At 29.6% G+C, this 6,292-nt stretch overlaps 1 pseudogene across 1 annotated transcript; it reads left to right on the top strand.

The window, feature by feature from the left end:
• Positions 1-399: 399 nt before the first annotated feature.
• LOC143580188 (putative GPI-anchored protein At1g61900) lies at positions 400-3,244 on the top strand (annotated as a pseudogene). Its single transcript, XR_013143598.1, has 7 exons — positions 400-412; positions 492-1,316; positions 1,463-1,705; positions 1,885-1,902; positions 2,026-2,163; positions 2,555-2,599; positions 3,009-3,244. The product of XR_013143598.1 is annotated as a putative GPI-anchored protein At1g61900 (transcript).
• Positions 3,245-6,292: the final 3,048 nt, after the last annotated feature.

Consider the following 6,292-nt stretch of genomic DNA (forward strand, 5'->3'; position numbering starts at 1 on the left):
ATTGAAATCAACAAAGATTAGGATCCCATTATTCGTCCACTTACCTAACACTTTCTTCCAACACTGAGCCAGCCTAACTAGCAATTCATCGGAAATATTCTTTTTTGCATTATTTTTTTCCCGAGCTTTTGCATATAAACACAAATTTTGTAAAGTTTTTTTTTTATTTTTTTTATAAATTGTTTTCTTATGTTTTTATTTATTATTTTTAGTTTTTGTTAAAACGGCCTCTAGATGTGTTTATATGCAAAAGCTTCAAAAAGTTTATGTAAAAATAACCAGGGTAATTATTATTACTTTATTTTTGTTGTGTAAATACTCTAATTCAAAACTGTAGAGCAATAACTTATTTTTGCCAAAGGGGTAGTTAACCTACCTATATATTGTGTAAAGTCTACCATGCTTCTCAGAGGTATCTTCATTTAACTTAATTCTATCTGTTTATAAAACCATTAAATAACGTGTGATTAAAATTTACTATCTAATTGCAGCTTCATTATGCCTTCACATTATTCTCTTCACTATCTCAGTACCAACTTCCTCCCTAAATGTAATGTAGTTGCCACATCTCAATTGTTTAACCTTCCTAGTTCCGGAGCCTATAAACATATCACCTTCAGTTTTACCAAATTACCCCGATCTCGGGAAGACGTTGCCACCAATGTACCCTTCATTTCCAAAGACATACAAACCGTTCTTAACGGGTAGGTGCCCGTTTAATTTCTCTTCCATTTCAAACATCATGGACAAAACCTCATCCGACTGTACTTCACTTCTAGCATCGTTTATAGGAAATGTAATATGTTGCCCACAACTCGCCAGCTCACTTCACATATTCCAGGGGCATTTTGGTAAAAACTCTGAGAGTTTGGTTCTACAAAACACCACCCTGGCTGATGATTGTTTCACTGATCTTGTGGAGGTTTTAGCGAGCAAAGGTGCAAACAGCTCGGTCCCGTTGATGTGCTCGTTTAAATCATCAAACTTAACCGGTGGTTCGTGTCCCGTAAAGGATGTAAATACTTTTGAGAAAATGGTAAACACGAGTAAGATATTGGATGCTTGTAGTGTTATTGATCCGCTTAAAGAATGCTGCAGATCGGTTTGTCAACCTGCAATTATGGAGGCTGCGTTTAAGATTTCTTCATCACAGTCGGTAGTTAACACGAATATGGACACGGGTTTAGGTTTACCTACTCATGTTGATGTGTTAAACGATTGCAGAGGCGTTGTGTATTCATGGCTTTCAAGGAAACTTCCATCAGAGGCTGCAGATTCTTCTTTTAGAATATTATCTGCTTGTAAAGTTAACAAAGGTACAAATATACATGATATTTGGTTCTTATTATTTGGGAATCAAACTTGCAATATGGTAAAAAAAACTGGGGCCATTTGTGCACTTTTCTCTTATTTAGATGATTACATGATCTTGTTTAGAATTCATAATAAATTTGGAATGTAGTTTGCCCGTTGGAGTTAAAGGAGCCAGTTGAAGTGATAAAAGCGTGTCGGAACGTGAGCCACGATCCTTCATGTTGTAGTTCACTGTATTCATACATTGCGGGAATTCAAAGACAAATGTTGATTACAAACAAGCAAGCGATAATTTGTGCATCGCTTTTGGGGTCTATGTTACGGAAAGGCGGAGTATTAACCGACGTTTATGAGCTTTGTGATGTTGACTTGAAAGATTTTAGCCTCCAAGGTAATATTATTTCATGGAAGTAGCAAAAGATAATTTCTTGGTGCAGGTCAAAATGGGTTGGGTCCACCTGCAAACAATTTTTAAACTTTATTTTAGCTATATCAATAATTTGTTATCTTGCATTTATCTGATCTTGTTTTTTTTTTTTCTGTACGCAACTATGCTTATTTGGACTGAAGTAGCTTATGGAGAAGAAGGTGACCTCCCTTCCGTTGCTTTATTTGAATTTGTTTTACCTTTACACACACTAATGTGTCGTAAGAGGTTATTATAATTTGATGAATAGAAAGAATGCGTATTGATGGATGCTTTTGATGCAGGGTGTCTACTTAGAAGCTTGCCAGCAGACGTGGTGTATGATAATTCAAGTGGGTTCAGTTTCACGTGTGATTTAAGTGACAATATTGCTGCACCGTGGCCTTCATCATCTATGGCATCCTTCTCTCTTTGTGCTCCTGGTACTATCCACTAAATAAGCCACACATAAATAGTGTTCCAAATATGTTTGATTACATATATGGATGGGCCTTCATTTAGAACCAATATTATGTTGAGGGCTGCAAGAACGTTTTTAACACTTGTACTGATAGCGTTTTGTCTAAGTGCATACACTTCATGCGCATGTGTACATTGTCATACTTTTTTAAAAAAATAAATCAGGAGAGGAGATAAAGAAAATAAATGGGAGAGAGAACTAAATCATTCTTTCGATTTTTCCCTTTTAGTGAAGCACTATGTGCATGTGCTTATGCGGTTCTCGTGGTTCTGACATAATCTTGACAATAAAATGTGATTTAAAGATGGCTCATGTCTATTCGTATTCTAATGTCTATCACCATTTTTTGGCAGAGATGTCATTGCCTGCGCTACCAACCTCAGCGACTATATATTCTGGTGCGTTTTTTTTCCTAATAAATAAGTACTTTTTATTTTAAATTTCTTTTACTGCTGAAGTGTCTTTTTGGCAACCTAAATATCACTAGTTTCTTTGAAAAAGCAGTATAATTTTCCTCACAGGTGGTATTTCAGCAGATATAATTAAAGAACAATGTTTTTAATGCAAGCTTAATGTATATACTAGATTTCATTAATTGGTTATACCATAATTCTAATTTTACAAAAAAGGTAAATCTTGTGGACCAAGCTAGGGGGTAATAAGTAAATATGAAGTAACATATTTTGCCAAAAGTGGAGGCAATGCAATTTATACATGAATATAATGTAAAAAAAAAGAAGAAATAAAAAGATATATATGGATTGAAATTTATAATAGTCTAAAGTGAATACTAATGTTGATTTGCAGGCTGCGAAGGGTTTCTTTTGGAACTCTTCATAATCGTCGCATTGCTTTTTGTAATTCCTTTGAATGATTAGTTGTATAGGAGGTAAGAGAGTTTGAGTTAGGGAGTGGTGGCAGAGTAGATATATATATTTTTGAGTGAGTTTATTCATGCATATATAGTGTCCATTTGTTATTTGATTTTTGTTGTGGACCAAATGGCTTTGTGTTTTGATATATAGATCTCCCTTGTAAAGAATGTTCATATCATAATCTGAGTTGAAGTTTCTGTCTCTTGTAAACTAAGTCTGATACTTGGTAGTTGAGATATATTGTCTATCATTTTGTTATATATTATTGACACATTTTATTAGAAGCAATTATTTAGTTAGTAATTGAAGTTTGAAGTATTATGTATTAGAAAATGACATGATGGCATAGAATTAGTGCTGCATAAGTTGTTCTCCCCCCCCCCCAAATCATCGTAAACAGTCCAAACGAACTTCCTAATCATCCACAGCATGCTCACACTAACTGCGGCGTGGCGCGCCTGTGGCTGAGGTGAACAGCATGTCCAAGGGAATGTGATGCGGTGTTGGCAATATTCAAAATCTTCCAACGGCTATATTTTATAACTAGGTTATTAACCCGTGTATGACACGGGTGGAAATATTGAAATTTTCGAACAAACACATGTCATTTGAAAGGACAGCATAAGTTGTTATATGTTATTCAGGACAACAACATACTTTAAGTTGTAAATAATATTTGTACGAAAACAAATGATTGTGAAATACAAAGATAAACCCAAATACCATTCAAATTACAGTCTTTGAAAACATAATCAAAAGTTAAAAATGTAAAATACATAAGCTATTAAAAAGACTTCCTTATGAACCATATTGATTCTTTATTTGTAACTTTATCTTCATTTTTTAATAAGAATTTTAACACCACTATTCGCTTTTGATAAAGCTACATAGAGTTGTCCATGTGTAAACACCGGGTCTCTGAGATATATGTCAACTTTTACTAAAGATTGACCTTGACTTCTATTAATGGTTATTGCAAAACAGACTACAACTGGAAAAAAAAACTACATTCTCTTCAATTTAAACGAAAGTTTCATATCTTAAGGTGTTACACCACAACGAATTATATAAGTGCAATAACCAGTATTAGTACCTGAAATAATTTTTACTTCAACAAAACACATTTCCCAACTTATTTAACAATCGTAGTTAGTAGTTAGCAACAAAACACTATATTATTAACTTTTTTTAATTATCACGAAATTATTGTCAAGACTCTAGCATCATTAACTTATTTAACAATAAATTCATTAGATAATTCTTTTTTAAATTTAATACATTAATCTTGACATTTTTGCCTAATGAAAATAACTAACCGTTTGAAATCTTCTTATTAGAAGGCGTTGATCGACCAAAAATTACATTTTCTTTAATTTTGAAGACATCTGTAATAGAATATAATATGGTTATCATATGAAAAAGATGAACAACATAAATATAAAAACAGAATTTTATAGAGCATGATGTTACAATTTTTCTTACATAATGAATGATTTTAAAACATAAAACAAAAAAATTAGAAAACCAGAAAACCAAATACTATTAACTTTAGTGACAATTGTATGTTATTTATATTTGGTGTTCATAAATATATTAAAGACATGAAAATTAGAAATATTACACAGGAAACAACAATAACACAACTTACTCTACTGGATATGAAGACTCTCAGCTAACTTGAATCCACATAGATGATCAGAAATTCATTTATGTAAAATTATCTAACCCACCAATATATTTCAAGAATAGTATCCATGTTACACATGGGTTGAAAACATATAAACAACCATATACATATAGACAACCATAAAATTTCATAACTAACATATTAAATCAACAAAAATATTTAACATAAGTTTGTAACAAAAATATTAAACATTTAGACTGTATACATAAAAAATTAATACTTACATAAACTTACTATACACCGAAATTAAAAAACCAAATGAAGATACGAACATGTTATAATCATATTATCTCACCAATAACTTCTTCGATATTTTACAAAAAAAAAATCGTTTTGCTTCACAATCTAAAAAACAAAATAAACCATAATAACCTGATTAAATATACAGCTAAAGTTTTTAAGGTATATTTCATATAACCTTAAAATATATATTTTTCTTTAACTCAAAATGTTAATTTAATTATTAAACTATTATATTAGATTTATATAGTTATCTTAAGTATGGTATATGGAATATTCTTTAATTTCATTCAACAATTTGAATTTTAAATAAGTAGATATATATTCTTAATTAAATCAATATAACATCATTTTTACATTAAAATCGTTTGACTACTAATAACAATATTAATTAGATAAATTATAGGTTTGAACTTTCCCTTTTTTTTGTTGCATATATCAAAATTCAAATTTATATGAAATTAATTACCTTGAATGCAATTGAAAATAATAATTTTTCTTTAATTAACTAACCAAAAAAATTATGTGTATTTAATATAACACACATTAACTTTTCAGTATAATCAAAAGTAAATTATTTAAATTTCCTGTATACATTAAATTTGTCATTTATGCTAATTAAAAATTGGTCAAATATAAAAAATGGAAAGTTTTTTGACATTGAAACTATTAAAAACTTCAAAAGATTGTTGCAAGAGTGGTCAATTTCGGTTTTTAAAAACAAAAATAAATAAATGTAAATATTATTATAAAAAACTTTTCATTTTTTATAAGTTTACTAACTAAACAATATATTATTAACTTTTTTTAATTATCACGAAATTATTGTTAAGACTCTAGCATCATTAACTTAATTTACAATAAATTCATTAGATAATTCTTTTTTAAATTTAATACATTAATCTTGACATTTATGCCTAATTAAAAATTAGTCAAATATAAAAGATGGAAAGTTTTTATTTTCTATTTAGTTTATTAGTTTATTTTTTAATTTCACCAGAATAATTTAAACGAATCGGTAATCTTGACATTTATGCCTAATTAAAAATTGGTCAATCATAAAAGATGTAAAGTTTATTGAGATTGGAGAATATTAAAACTAAACAAGAGTGGTCAAATTTGGTTCTTAAAAGTAGAAATAAATTAATGTATAAATGATTAGAATGTATCATTAAATTAAAGATGATGAATATTTTTAAAATAAATAAGCAATTATAGTAAATATCTAAGAGTTTCTAAATATACATTTGAAATAAGTAATACACCACATATTAAATTGGTCAAATAAA

Source organism: Bidens hawaiensis, unplaced genomic scaffold (genome assembly GCF_021521415.1).
Source record: "Bidens hawaiensis isolate Kalapana, Puna unplaced genomic scaffold, B.hawaiensis_p1.1 tig00030276_1, whole genome shotgun sequence".
NCBI lineage: Eukaryota > Viridiplantae > Streptophyta > Magnoliopsida > Asterales > Asteraceae > Bidens > Bidens hawaiensis.